This window comes from Panthera pardus, unplaced genomic scaffold (genome assembly GCF_024362965.1).
Source record: "Panthera pardus isolate Hobbes unplaced genomic scaffold, ASM2436296v1 HiC_scaffold_22, whole genome shotgun sequence".
NCBI classification, from domain to species: Eukaryota; Metazoa; Chordata; class Mammalia; order Carnivora; family Felidae; genus Panthera; species Panthera pardus.
The window spans coordinates 62,733,929-62,749,431 of NW_026526788.1; positions in this window are offsets into that span (position 1 = coordinate 62,733,929).

Genomic DNA, 15,503 nt, shown 5'->3' on the forward strand with positions numbered 1-15,503 from the left:
TCTCACACCCAAGGTTCTAATGACAGAGTTAATGTTGTTGCAAGCTGGTGGCATCTGACATCCAAAGGCTCCTCTGAGGATGTATTTCCAAATCCTTTACGACCTAAGGGAGTGGCGTGTAATTGTTGCTATAAAGCAAGGCGCTGCAGTAACCTTGGGAATTTGAAATCACTACAGGAAATTGAAGAGTAAATTCCTCTTAATAAAGCAGTGCACAGCAAGATGCCAGGGAGCAAGAAATGAGCTCATGCGGCAGTTGGTGCTCGGGAGAGAAGAGAGACCTCTGCTGCCAGAACCCAGCAGGGTAGGCTTGGGGCATTTGTTCCACCACAGCCCCTACCCCATTCCAGAAGCGGCCTTATTACCTTCTGGATGAGGAACTTGGAAAACAAAATGATTCCTCTAGTTTAAGAAGCAGAGGCAGCAAGCTGGAGGTTTAGGTGTGGAATATAAGTTTTGAGGAGCAGAGTCGAGTCTAGACTTGGTCTTTGATGTTGACTCAGATCATATCCTATCAGCCTCAGTTGCTCTAGAACAAAGTCCAACATTAGAACGCATGGTGATTTTTCTTTCCCCATCAGCTAGGGAGAAAGATAATGTCTATCGAGCTAAATGTGTGAAGTCTACAAGAGAGAAACTATGTAAAGCTTGGGCAGGGAGACATTGCACCAATACAAATTACATATTGGTATGATAGCCCTGTTGTCAGAAGCACTTTGTATGTGTTCTGTTAGTCCTTAACAATTTTTTTTTTCTTTACATTAAAGACTGAGTGTAGACAACCTGTCTAGGCAGATGAAGGTGAAAACACCACTCAAGCAGAGTGATACTGCCCTGAAAGGGCATGGATATGAGGTTGTCCAGAAGGCATTTGTCTAAGGATATTTGACAGGCTGTGGCTAACGATCCCACCACAGGGAAGGCTAATATTAGCTGCAGTTGGTTACAGCCATTGCTTTCCAGAAACTGCCACACTCCTAATTATTCTAGGGACTTGTGATTCCCCACATTATCACTCTCCATCCAGGCTACTTGTGTCTTCAGTCCAGTTCTTACTAGAGGCTGCCAGTTCCTCCCCTTGAGCAAAGACCTCTCTTTTCTTGGCCCCAATCTCTCTTGTCCTTCTGCCCCAAACTCCTGATTTACTCCTGTTCTACACTATTAGAATCATCAAGGTGTTGTCTATTAGCATGGGCTCTGGAGTCTAACTCAGATATGGCTGGGTCTCAGCCATGCACACACAATTACTTAGTGCCACCTACCCTCAGTTTTATCATCTTTAAAATGGAGAAAGGATTGCTAGGGATATGAAATGAGACCAAGTATGGAAAGCATGTAACAGAGTAAAATACCAGCAATACATTTTTACCTATAACTATTTTTGTCAATGAGTACCTATTTGTAATGAATTCTGATTTGCTTTTTGAAGGTTGTCCTAAAATCTTTCACCCACTCTGCCCTCCCTATCTCCTGATTTATTTGGCAAACCCTTAACTTGAGCTAAAGTTACTGAAGCTCTCTAGACCTCTGTTTTCTCATCTGTAAAGTAGAGACTAAGAATTATTCTCCCATAGTTTCATCTTCCTGTGCTCAGTGGCCTCATCGACACTCCCAATGGGAACCCCCAACATGATGTCATGCTACCTCTGCAGGAGAGTCCAAGTGCTGGTGACAGCTTGTCAGCTGTCCTGAGTTTCTTCTGCCATACAGTCAACAACCTAGGTTTTTTTAATGTTTATTTATTTATTTTGGAAGGAGCAGAGAGGCAGAGGAAGAGGGAGAGGGACAATCCCAAGCAGGCTCCCTGCTGTCAGCATGGAGCCCGACACGGGGCTCGAACCCACAGACTGTCAGATCATGACCTGAGCCTAAACCAAGAGTCAGATGCTTAACCAACTGAGCCACCCGGGCACCTCCACAACCTAGTTTTAGCTGTTTATTTACATTCTGACTGCTCTTCACATGAAATATTTCCAACGTTTTACAATCCTGCTTCTTTCCTTCAGAAGACTCAATTGCTCTCTATATAACCTCACTATAAGGTGCCAGACTGTGTGGAATGCTTCTTTCCATAAATGGTCTACTCAGATAAAGCAAATGCGGTCTCTTCTTTCCTTTGTTTTATATTTTTTACCCAGATTTTATAATCTCAGAGTGAAACACAGATCTCATTAAGTGTTTTACCTGTCACCTCATGCTATTGCCACATGAAATATCCCGCCCACGAAAATTTTTATGTCAAAATGTGGAGTTCCATGTCCCCAGGTCAATAGCTATACTGTTGATGTCCTGGACTCAAAGGGCAAGTCTTCACTTTCATTTGCTTTAAATTTCAAATTAAGAGAAGCAGACCTCAGTGGGAGTTTTGTGAATACTAATTTTGTCATCCAACATATTTGCTCCTCTTCTCAGCAATTTTTGTCCACACATGGGATGAACCCTTCCCTTTCATGCATTTACCTAGGTCCGCTGACAAACTGTTTCAGACAGGGCCAAGGACAGAGCCCCAGGCAGATGCTATTACGAACCTTCCTCCTGTTTGTCATCCATCAAAATATCTCCTTTGGGTCTATTTGTTCAACCAATTACCAGTCTACCTAATTGTTCTTACATTGTTCTTGCCACTGTCTCTCCATCCTGGGCCCAGTTATGACAACTGGCTCTCAGTACACAATGTCTACTGTATTTCCCTGAGGCAGTAAGCAATCAACAATTGTTAAAAGCTTGAGCAGTGGAGTCAGATAGACTTGTGTTCAATTCTGCACCCATTTCTCCTTAGCTGTATGATGCTTAAGGTTTGTTAAACACTCTGTCCCAAACTCTCAAAGGAGGAAACTCAAGGGGATTGAGAATAGCTATTTTATAGGGCTAATGTAGTTTCTGGGCAGATATAATATGATAAAGCATATCAAGCCCTTACAAGAAACCACTTGTCCATAATAAGAACACAATAAATGTGAGCTCTTTTTACAACTATAAACATCACAACTCCACTAAAGAAAATAAAAGGAAAAATGAGATTAACCTGACCAGATCTTTGCTGATTTCTACCACACATTTGAGACTTTGTTCTAATATTTGTGTTTTTTCCCTTCACAGCACTGATCTCTATTTGTAATCACACATGGATTGTTATGATTATTTAATTAAAATTATCTTCTTCATTGAATCAGAAGCTCCATCAGAACACAATTCATGGCCACTTGTGCTCAGCCCTGCATCCTCCAAGTACACTGAACAATTCTGGGCTGGTGCTCAATGCATATTTGTTAGGCAAAATGATTTCCATGCAATTTGTACTAATGATAACCAAGGAACAGAAAAGAATCAGCAAGTTTCTATTAACCGCCTATGAGTACAGATTTCCCCACCCTACCAATCCCACCACGTGGCTTTGCACAGAGCAGCTGGTTCTGACTGAAGAATAATTCAGGAAGTGTATTTGATTGCTGTTCTGAAGAGCCTAACGTCAGGAGCCTCATTACATCACAACTGACTTTTCCTCCAGACTGAGATGAGTGTGCATGTTCAAGAAGACCAGAGGAAGATACTGGAAGAGTGAATCTGGGTTGAGGTCCCCTGCTGGAGGGCCTGAGGAGAGCAGATGCAAAAGTCAGAGCGTGAAGTCCTACCACGAGGCAGAAAGCCGAAGTAAATGGAGACATCAAGTAGAGAAGAGCAGAAGATGCGAAGAGCCTGCAGGCCCTGTGCCTCCCAGGCACGCAGAGGGGGCAGTGGCACAGGTGATGGGGCATCTGCTGTCTGAGGGACCAGGCTCAGGACTGAGTTAAGAGTCACATCCATACCCCCCAACTTTGTCCGTCTGTACGACCTTTAGCAAGTCGCTTGACTTCTATAGACTTCTGTCTTCTAATCCACACAATGAGAGAAATAATGAAAATCTCACAGAGTTGTTATAAAAATGAAAGTCTATCACTTAACGAAATCATCTAGCCAAGTGATGAAAGCAGGTTCACATGTAGAGTGCTTACTCTTGGTTATGAGCAGTAAAAGGTGATTCCATGTAATAGGTGTTCTAATGTCCCTGGGATGAAACAACATACCAGGCCGATGGTGGACATAGGCATCCGTCGAAACCTTGTCTATAGCTAGCCCTTAGGAGAAATATTGAGAAGCAGAATTGTGGGAAGTCAATACCAAAAACTGTTTTAGGGGAGCCTTGGTGGCTTAGTCGGTTAAGCGTCTGACTTTGGGTCAGGTCATGATCTTGTGGTTTGTGGGTTCAAGCCCCAAGTCGGGCTCTGTGCTGACAGATGAGACCTAGAGCCTGCTTCAGATTCAGTGTCTTCCTCTCTCTCTCTGCCCCTCCCCCACTCATGCTCTGTCTCTCTCCGTCTCTCAAAAGTAAATAAAAACGTTGAGAGAAATTTTAAAGATCATTTAGCATTTCACCAAACTGACTGATCGTAAAAATCATGAGGTTAAAACCACAAATACCAGACTTCCACTGAAGAGCAACTAAGGCATATTCCCCAGGGTGGGGGCCTAGACATTGGTATTAACAAAGTACCAGGTGATTTTAATGACTACATGAAATTGGTAAATGCCGCACAGTTAGTTCAACCTTTGCTAATTATTTAAATCTCTTTAAGCTCTCACGACTCAAAACAGCAGCATCAAGATCACCTGGGAGAGTGTTAGAATTGCAGAACCTCGCATCCCACTGCAAACTTAACTGCATAGCAGTCTGTACCTTAACAAGACTCCAGGTGATTCTTATGCATATGAAATGTCAAGAAGCACCAGTTTAAAACCTCCTCACCTATTCTTGGACATTTGGAGGCCGGGAAAGCTCTCTCCCTGGAAACTTTCTATCTCTTAGTGCTTCTAACTATTTAAAATATAGGAGCCAAAAAAAGCCGAAACCAAAACCAAAACCAAAAACCCTCCCTACGGAGTCAACACCATTGAGAGTATTTTAGGATCTGAGCCACTGATTGTGACACAGACTGGTAAGAGCTAACAATGCCAGGACATCTAATAAAGGTAGGTATCAATTTACTTCTACAATATTAATCCTCAAAAATCAAAAGTTGTTTTATGTTTGCCTTCTTATGGGTTTAAAAAATTAGGCTAGGGGCGCCTGGGTGGCTCAGTCAGTTAAGCGTCCGACTTCGGCCCAGGTCATGATCTAGCAGTTCGTGAGTTGGAACCCCGCATTGGGCTCTGTGGTGACAGCTCAGAGCCTGGAGCCTGCTTCAGATTCTATATCCCCCTCTCTTTCTGCCCCTCCCCTGCCCACGCTCTGTCTCTCTCTGTCTCAAAAATAAAGAAATGCTAAAAAAAAAAAAATTAGGCTAAAAAAACATGATATAAATTCACCATCTTAAACATTTTGATGGGTCCAATTCAGTAGTGTTAACTATATCCACATTGTTGTATGACAGGTCTTTAGAATCTTTTCATCTTTCAAAGCTGAAACTATATCCATTGAACAACTCCCCAGCTCCCTTTCCCCCCAGTCCTTTGCTGTCTCTGAAGAAATAAGCTGCCTGGTTGTGAGAGGTCTTTGAGACGGTCACCTGGGAATGAACTACAGGTGGCTTCCAAAGGAACCCAGCCCAGCTGTCACCTTGACTGCAGCCTTGTGAGACCCTATGGTGTATATTGTGTGTCATTTAAAGCCACTAAGTTTGTGGTAATTTGTTGTGCAGTCGCATTAATCAAATACATCTCTGGGGTGAGACTTAAAAACTACACAAATATTCCATTCCCCATCAGCTTTTTATCTAACAATTTTATTATTATCTTGTTTCCTTTATATGATGTTGAAAGAATTATTCTACATTCTTCATTGCCCATTTTCAGAGTGTGGAATTGGCATGATAGTCACCTCCAATAGTACTAAATGATTGATTTTTTCCTTTTATTATTATTATGGACTAATGGGTTTTTATTTACCAAATACATTGCATATAATTGGAGTCATTCTTTTTGTTCCACATAGCCTTTGAAATATATCATTCACTTAACTTAGGTAATATATTCATTTTAAGAAACAAAAATTGTCCCCTTAAGTTGTAAATGAAATCACAGGTCTTGTACTAATTTCCCCCTCCTAGAAAAGATAATGTGTGTTTTCTGTTATTCAGAAACCCCAACATTTGGGGTTTCATTTGACCTTGCAGACTTCTTCCAAATGCAGGCAGACTTTTAGCAGATTCAGATATGAATCTGGCTATTTTGTATTCATTAATGCATTTCCTAGTGTTAGGTTTTGAGAGATTTGTGGAAAATTGCAGTCAGATCATCTAGTGAGTCTATGGGTCAGGATTTCTTTAGACAAGTGTTCTTATAGCAAAAATTCTTCCACCTAGTTTCATACAGCATTACTTCACTTTAAAACACACAGTAAGAAGTTGAGATTTGGTTCCAGTAGCACTAAACTTTTCAGTGTTTTCTTCTCTTAAGGGAGCCTCTTTCTGAGCCTTAACTCTGCTCTGTGTGTGAGTGGGGGTACATGTTTTCTGGAGGGTCTTCCTTGAGCTCCTTGACATATTGCTTTCCTAAAATGTACTCTTCTCTGCTCTTTAATGAAATTCATGAACCGCTAGCCCTTGTGGGTTCTGCTCAAGTAACTTCTCCAGGTTGGAAAAATGGAGAAACTCTGGATTTCCCTGGGATGTATAAAACTCAACATTTGCAAGTAGAATGGAAAGCATCATGAATCATTAATGGTAAAAATTCAGTAGGCAATTTTGCACCAAACACAATTTACTGCCTGTCTTGGGAAACAAGCCTATCCTATTGTTAAGCTAAGAAAATGTTCAATTCTAGTTTAAGTGACAGTAAAAACTAAATACTCGAAGAGCTCAGAAGAGAGAAGGCTGTTCCAAAGGGATCTGAGAAGGGATTATAGAGAAGAGAGAAAAAATATACACCATCATTGCAAAATGTAAAGCCATTGAGAGAATGAAAAAGAATTTCCTGTGAAATTTAAGAATTTGTACTTTTTTTTTTCTTAAGTGAAAGGAGGTTTGGAGACATGCAGAACTCAGTAATGCCTTTGCTATTGATTAATGTATCCGGAAACAGTAGAAATGGTAGAAATAGCAGAAATAGTCTTGGGCTGCGACCTAGGGGATCTTGAGTTGTAGCATATGGTTCCTATTTCTAGTTTTGTGTCCTTTTCTTTATGGAACACCATTATCTCTTCTTCCACTATTCATTTCCATAAACCCACAGGGAAATTATTTTGTTACGTCTGTCAAAATGGTAAAGCACACTTAGAACATACTGTAGAATAACAGCAGATGTCCAATAAATCCATGAATCAAATACCTGGTCCCTATTGCCATTCAATAAATGAGTGAAGCAGGCCAGATTTATTTTATAATGATGACTTAAATTATATTACATGATTATCTGCCTAGACAAATGGAAGAATGTTCTATGTCTCCACAAAGACATATGCTGCCTCCAACTTTTCTTGAAACATATGGTCATTCAGTCCTTTTTTGTTTTGTTTTTTCCTTTGAATAGAATCCTGGGAAAAGAACCCAACCACCTTCTTCTATGTTAAATGACCATTGGCATGCAAATCTCAGCTCCCATGAGACAACAGAGGCACTATGATAAACATAGAACATAGGAGAGCTAAAGGAAGCAGCCTCTTCTCAACTCCCCAACCTGTTGCACAGGATTAAAGATCTCTTGAATTTTTAAGATGAAACTACAAATCCAAATACTTATGTAATAATGCCAGATTTTAAATGTTGACAATTAATTCTAATTTTTAAAGTCCCCGAATAGGCCAATACTGTACAAACTGGATCCTATCCAAAGACAAGTAACTAGCAATCTGATTTAGTCTGTCATTTTCCCAGTTTGGAAACTTAAATGTCCTAAAGCCAATTAACTATAAAACCTACAGCAGCACTTTGTTTTCCGAACTTTCTGTGCAGCGAAGCATACAGATACAAATGGCCCCCTCAAAAGAAACAGTGTCAAATGTGTCCCCCATGGACTTTAAATCTTGCTGTATGATTTGCTCTTCCATTTCTTTGTTCTGAGAGAGAATCTGGTCGATAGTGGAGCAAAGCTTTTATTCAGTTTTTAAACTTTAATGTTGGTTAAAAAATAATAATGCATCTTTATGGCATGTATTATAATGGTAAATATTTAAAGTCTCATAAATCCACCATGACGGAGATTCAGAAGTCAATGGAAACGGATAGCAAAGCTGAGATGTGCACACTTGCCCTTTGGAAGGGTGATCTAAGGTAGAAGGACAATACTCTCTCCAAGTCCTTTCCTTTTTGCCTAAGTTCAGGATTTCTCATTTTTGCAGGGAGAAGCAATCTTAGATGTTCATAAGGAGGCTTCCATTCATCTTACATTCTCCCCAGTCTATGGACTTTTTATGATGAAACATATTAAGTGAGGGCTTTCAGATATGGCCCATAGGAAAGATGGACAGTCATCACCTGAGTTTCCCTTGTCCTTTTCATCTGACCCAAAGGACACTCATCTCAGCTTTACGGCCTCTTCCCAATGTACTGAATTGTAGATAATTCATGGTTTACTTCCACTGAGATCTTGGCTTAAATTAAAAGTTTAAAATTGTGTGTGTGTGTGTGTGTGTGTGTGTGTATTATAGCTATATTTATATACGTTACATATTTTCCTAAATATGAAAATATTCAATATATATTTATATATTTTTTTGTTTTTCCTGTATATAGTCTATGTCAGTGTGTCTTTTCAGCATGCTTGGGTTTGATTAAGTATTCAAATATTTCTCAAGTATAAGCACTGCATTTATGGTGGTTGTGGAGTATATGTAAGAAAGGGATATGCCTTCTTGGTTTATTGACTTATCATACATGGTGCTGTACACACTTACAATCTTTCTGGAAGGTAGAGTAATTATGAAATACAACAGAAGAGAATGTAATTGTACAAGGCAACTTTTGAGTTAATTAATGCAACTTATGTATACTAGATTCTCGCTTCCATTGACCTGTTCTATTGTTTTTGCTTTTTTTTTTTTTTTTTGTTAGTTTCTATTTCATTTATTTCTGCTCTAATCTTTATTATTTCCTTCCTTATGCTGTTTTGGGTTTTGTTTTTTCTTCTTCTTCTGGTTCCTTTAGATATAAAGTTAGGTTGTTTATATGAGAGTTTTCTTCTTGAGGTAGGCCTTATTGCTATATGAATGCTTTTGTTACATCCCAAAGATTTTGGGCCATTATGTTTTTACTTTCATTTGTTTCCATGTATTTTTTATTTTCTCTTTGATTTCTTGGTTGACCCATTCATTATTTATTGGCATGTTGTTTAACCTCCATGTATTTGTGCTCTTTCCAGAGTTTTTCTTGTGGTTGATTTCTAGTTTCATAGCATTGTGGTCAGAAAATATGCATGAAATCACTTCAGTATTTCTGAATATGTTGAGTCTTGTCTTATGGCCTAATATGTGATCTATTCTGGAGAATATTCCATGTGCACTTGAAAAAAAATGTACTCTGCTTTTTTAGGATTGACTGTTCTAAATATATTTGTTAGATCCATCTGGCTCAATGTATCTATCATTCAAAGCCACTGTTTCCTTGTTGATTTTCTCTTTGGATGATCTGTCCATTGATGTAAGTGGGGTGTTAAAGTCCCCTGCTATTATTGTATTACTATTGATTGTTTCCTTTGCATTTGTTATTAATTGATTTAAGTGTTTGGGTGTTTCCATGTTGGGTGCATAAATATTTCCAATTGTTGTATCTTCTTATTGGCTTGTCACCCAAATAATTAGATAGTGTCCTTTTTTGTCTGTTGTTACAGTCTTTGTTGTAAGGTCTATTCTGTTCCATATAAATGTGCTACTCTGGCTTTTCTTTTCACATCCATTTGCATGATAAATTCTTCTCCATCCCTTCACTTTCAATCTGTATGTGTCTTTAGGTCTGAAATGAGTCTCTTGTAGGCAGCACATAGATACATCTTGATTTTTTTATCCATTCTGTCGCTCTATGTGTTTTGATTGGAGCATTTAGTCCATTTATATTTGAAGTAATTATTGATGGGTATGTATTTACTGTCATTTTTAATTTATTTTATGTTTTTTTTCTGTTCCTTTCTTCTTTTGCTCTCTTCTCTCACGATAAGTTGGCTTTCTTTAGTGATATACTTTGATTCCTTTTTCTTTATTTTTTGAATAGTTATTACTGGTTTCTGATATGTGATTATCATTCAGTTTGCACATAACATCTTCTGCATATAGCAGTATGTCTTCAGTTGATGATCACTTAAGTTTGAACCCATTCTTTACTCCTCTCCTCCCCACATTTTAGGTATATGGTGTCAGAAATATATCCTTTCATTTTGTGAATCCCTGGACTGATTTTGATGTGGCCTCTTCTATACATTTAGCTGTGGAGTTTATTCTGTCAATCTTCAGGTAGTTTTCTGAGTTATTTACACTGATGTGAGTATTATCTAGTTGTATCTGTGGGACAAGGTGAGCCTAGGTTCCACCTACTCTGCTATCTTCCCTGAGAGTTTCTACATTTTATCTGTTAGACCACAAAGCCTATAACAGTGGTTATAGGGATTCATAAGTGGATTGGGTAAATCTTAAGGATCTTAGCCTTTGAAAGAAAAAAAGACACAAGTTTGATAAAAATAGGTGGGAAAATAAAAGGACAGCAATCCAACATTGCTATCTATAGCTCACAAAAAAATCTCCTCCTTCAGTCCTCATTATAACCATGAGGTTTGCAAATAATTATTCTAATAATTACAGAGCAGAATACTACTGGTCAAGAATGTCAAGAAAATCCTACTTTATCAGAGCTGTCTTTGTATGGGGTAAGTTTGGACACAGAGAGAAGACCAACATATGGTAAGCAAATGTACAGCATTCTGTAATTATGTTCTTTGTTCCTTCTTCTGTTGTGTGGGGTAAGATGACCATATTAAGGGTCTTATTGGATAAGAGTCAGGTAGTTGCAAGCAATATAAAAAGTAGCAAGGGTGGATTTTTTAATCTGTAATGCATATCTGTTTGTAAACCAAAAACTAATCACAGACTATATAAAATGGAAAACATAGAAACTTGTGGTTTCTATTATTTGGCACAAGGTCTTGTGTGCAGAAAGCAAGTTTTATAGTCATAAAAAATAACAAAACACACAAGGAAGCACAGGTTACGTGCTAGATAAGCAATGAAGCTAGAGACAGGAGTAAAGTCACCCTACTTCAGACACAGATATATTCTTCAATGCACACAATTTTAGGTGTCAATTGGGGTCTGCCCAACAAAACTTTTCAAAATGGTATAAGCCTGTCCATTGCATATGCTTGGATCTCTCTTCATGCAGGGTTGGCCAGTGAATGTTTGCATTTGCTGGGAACCTAAATATTCACTCAGTCACTTACCTTGTTTTTTATAAGGAACAAATAAACATCTGTGCGCATGACAAAGTGAGGGTGGGTCTTTTCTGGCAATGTGGTTTTGACTCTGAGAATCCATGTGCACTGTATGGAAACCTCTTCTTGGATGTATAGATTCCAATGTGCATCAACCAGCCATTCATTCACTCATCTGAAACACCAGAGAATGTGGAAAGTATCTGGTTATGTCTGAGCACTTAAGAGCACACAGTAAGCACTTAAGTATTCAGTGAGAGTGAGTTTAACTGAAAAGTAACAGGAAAAACAGAAGAGAGAAAAAAATCAAGCAATAATAACAACAAAAAGAAAACAAACACAAGAAGGAATGAGTGAGGAAATATGGCGTGATCTATATTTTCTTCTAAATAGTAAACATAAACTGCAAGCCCAGGAATGTGAGTTAATGGTCACTCCTCCCGAATGAAACAAAGCCACCCCACAAAAACTTTACTAAAAACTGCGTGTGTGTGTGTGTGTGTGTGTGTGTGTGTGTGTGTGTGCGTGCATGTGTGTGTGAGAAAGAGAGAGACAGAGAGAGAGAGAGAGTGAGAGAGAGAGAGAGAGAGAGAGAGAGAGAGATATTTCCTTTGAAACACGGGTAGCCTTCAAAGTTGCATAGGTTTTGATTGTGGGGGATACATAGTAATGCTTAGGAATAATGCCCAAGGATCCCAACCAGCTGGCTGTCTGGTTGAGAAAATGGTAAAGAAAATCAAGAGTGAAAAACTCCATCTCAGGGGCAAACATTCAGATTCTCTGACTTGGTGCAGAGTCTCAATTAGAAACTTTCTTCTTTGAAGGCATTTTTCTAAAACCAACCTCTATCCATATTTGAAACTGAGAGATTAATGGACTCTAGGAAATAAAGTTAAGTGATATTTTTAAAAAGCATCATATATAAGGGTCCCCATTGGACATAATGATACATACTGACAATTGAACATCTCTTAGTCAGAATTAATCTCCTCCCATAGGCTTGTGACACTTTGCACTTATGTTAATGTTATGAAACTTATCATAAGGTACAGTATATTATAGAAAAAAGGAAATTTGTATTTCTTGAGAGGTGATTATATGTCATGCACTTTCCTTCTCTCTCTCTCTCTCTCTCTCTCTCTCTCTCTCTCTCTCTTTCTCTCTCTGAGCATATTTGACACACAATATTACACTGGTTTCAGGTTTACAATACAGTGATTCTTATATTGTCTCTTAAGTTACTCAAAAAATAGAGTATTTGGTATATTAGACCCATTATTTCCATTTTATGGAGAGAACAGTTGAGGTATGAAAGGTTAAATAATTTCATAATTAGTAAGTTTCAGTGCCAAGATTTGAACTCTGATTTATCTGTTCCCATTTCTCTTCATGGCTCTGCATATGCAACATCTAGAGAAAGGCAGCTTATGTCTCTCTTGGCTTTAATGACCTACTGTACCTAGGTGCTCAATAAAATGTTATTACATTGACTCTAATGAACACCTAATAGTTGTGTCATTTTGTAAGTTGAAGACCCAAATAATAAACTTTAGAAGCCTTATTCAAATTGCAATGAAGTAAATAAACTTCAAACTAGAATAACAATCCCTGAAGATTCAGCAGAGAAATAATTATTCAGAACTTCTCAGTCTGTACATTAAGAATGGACTTGACTTATAGATAGGTAGAATAGGCATTATCTGTTACTTAGTCATTTCGATGAGTTCTAGAATGTCTCTCTGTCTCAAATTCTCTTCACATATGACCTTAACACTAATAGGCATGCCTAAAATTTCCACCTCTTAGAGCTAATTCCTTGTGTAAAATTATAGTCAGCTAAAGATCTCAATTCAATTCCTTATCTGCACTAGAGATAAATAAAATATAAACCTCATTTTATAGAAACACACATGCACACACACAAATGAAAGATTGTTTTACCCTAAAGAAGATCCAGGAATCAAGGGAATTCTATACTCAGACTTGGAGGGGGAGGACTGAAAATATCAGACTCCAAAGAAGGTCTTGCCAACCTCATCATGCTGCTCAAAGCTGGTTCTGAATGAGAAGCACATTTCCCATGTCTGAATGATGTAACTCAGTAGAATCTTAATCAATGTGACTTTGATATAAAGGGTGTGCTTTGTTTGCTATTAGATACGGTCAGAGTGCTAGGCCTGGCAGCTCTCCAGGGCTGGAAGACCTGTTGGGATGTTGAGTTGTCTTTGGGATGGGGATCCATTGGGAAATAAGGCTTTGATGGTTAGTAAAGACAGTCTACATAGCTACTGGTGTCCTAGCAAAGGTCATAAGCAAAGAAAAATTGTGAAAGTTATTGGAGAGAAAAAAGGAAGAGGCAAGGTGGCCCCTGAGTTTGATAACTTAGAGTTTAATTATAGGGAGGCTATGTATGAGAGAGAGAATGAATGAATGAATGAATGAGAGGAGTGAAATATTGGGACAGTGCCTCAAAGTTACAAAGCTCTTGAATGAACCTTCATAAGAATTTCAAGAGAAAAATACTGCTATGGCAGAAAACTAGACCCACAGAAGTTAAATTTCCCCAAGACAAACAGCTACAAAGTGACAGCCCAAAATAAGATTTTCCCTCCTGGTTCCACATCTCATGTTTTCAGGTGGGTTATACTCTCTGCTGCATAGCAATACAGACTACAGAACATTCTGTAATGTTGGTGCTACATTGTGTCACATGGAATATAGAAAGGACTGGAATAGTCAAGGTTGGCTTCCTGGAACAAGTGAGATTTGAGGTGACCTGGACAGGAATTGTGGGGGGGATGGTTAAGAGAGGGCTTTTGAAGCCTGCCTGAGTTTGAGCTTTCATGTTTCAGCCGTGTGAACTTGGCAAGTTAATTAACTTCTTTGTACCTCAGGTTTCTCATCTGTAAAATGTGGATGACTGCTGTGAGAATAAATGGGTTCAGATTTATAAAGTGTCTAGAATAGTCCCTGGCAATGGCACACACTCAGGAAATGACAGCATCGTTGTTGATATCTAAGGAGAGAGTGGGCTCCAGGCAGGAGGGAAGCATTTGTTTATCCATGCAGGTCATTTAGTATTTATTGAGTCTCCATGAAGGCTAGACAGGCACTGCCCATGATAGTTGAAACAAATTACCTAATCTAGGCTCTGCTGGCAAATCACAGAACAATGCAGAGATACAGCTGTCACCACCTGAACCCACCAATCAATCTTTGTATCACCAAAAGTGAGACAGACATTACGTGCCTACTGGGGTGTTGCAGTCTAAACCATATAGCGCCACCTGTGAGGCATTCTTGCCAAAATGGCCTAACCTGGATCTAACGAAGCCTTTAGGAATAATGTACAGTCTGCAGGCAATGGAGGAAACACAGGGGATAGAGGGACAGGTAAATGACACTATGAGGAAATAATTAGCCAAATTCAGAACGTGGAAGTTTTGTCAAGACAATTAACCCAGTTTATTCAAAATATAAGAAGTGTGACCAAAAAAAAAAAAAAAAAAAAAGAAACAAAGGAAAGGAAAAGAGGTTCTGTTTTAGGTTGAAAGTGACTGAAAAGACATTTAAGAGACAGCTATCAAATGTCACAATGGGCATTTTCTTTACACATTTTCTTTACACACCAATTGAAGAAACTACTTGTAAAAAGGCCTCCTGTGGATGATCATGGATAATCATAGGTATCAGATGCTATTTAAAAAATACAGCTAATGCTCTTAGGTTTGAAAATGGTCTTGCTGTTATGTAATAAAATCTTTCTTTTTGAGAGAAAAAGTCTTGAATAAAACATTTTTTACTCAAGAGAATAAATTGATTAAGCAAAATTGTCTGATACCAGATTTGAGAAGCAGGTAGAACTATTTAAAATGAAGCTTCCTGTCTCTTTTCCTCAAGACCCCAGAGGAGCTCCATGGAGTATCCTGGACCTTTATGGGAGCTAGCATCTTATCTGCGACCTCCTTTTATTTGAGAATCTTAAGTGCTTTACCTGCAGAGAGGAGCTTATCTCTGTTTAGGAGCCAGAGAAAGATAAAGAAAATGAGAGAAAGATCAGAAGGTATTTGGATAAATGAGAAGGATGAATGAAGAAGTGAGGAGACAAAAGAATAAAA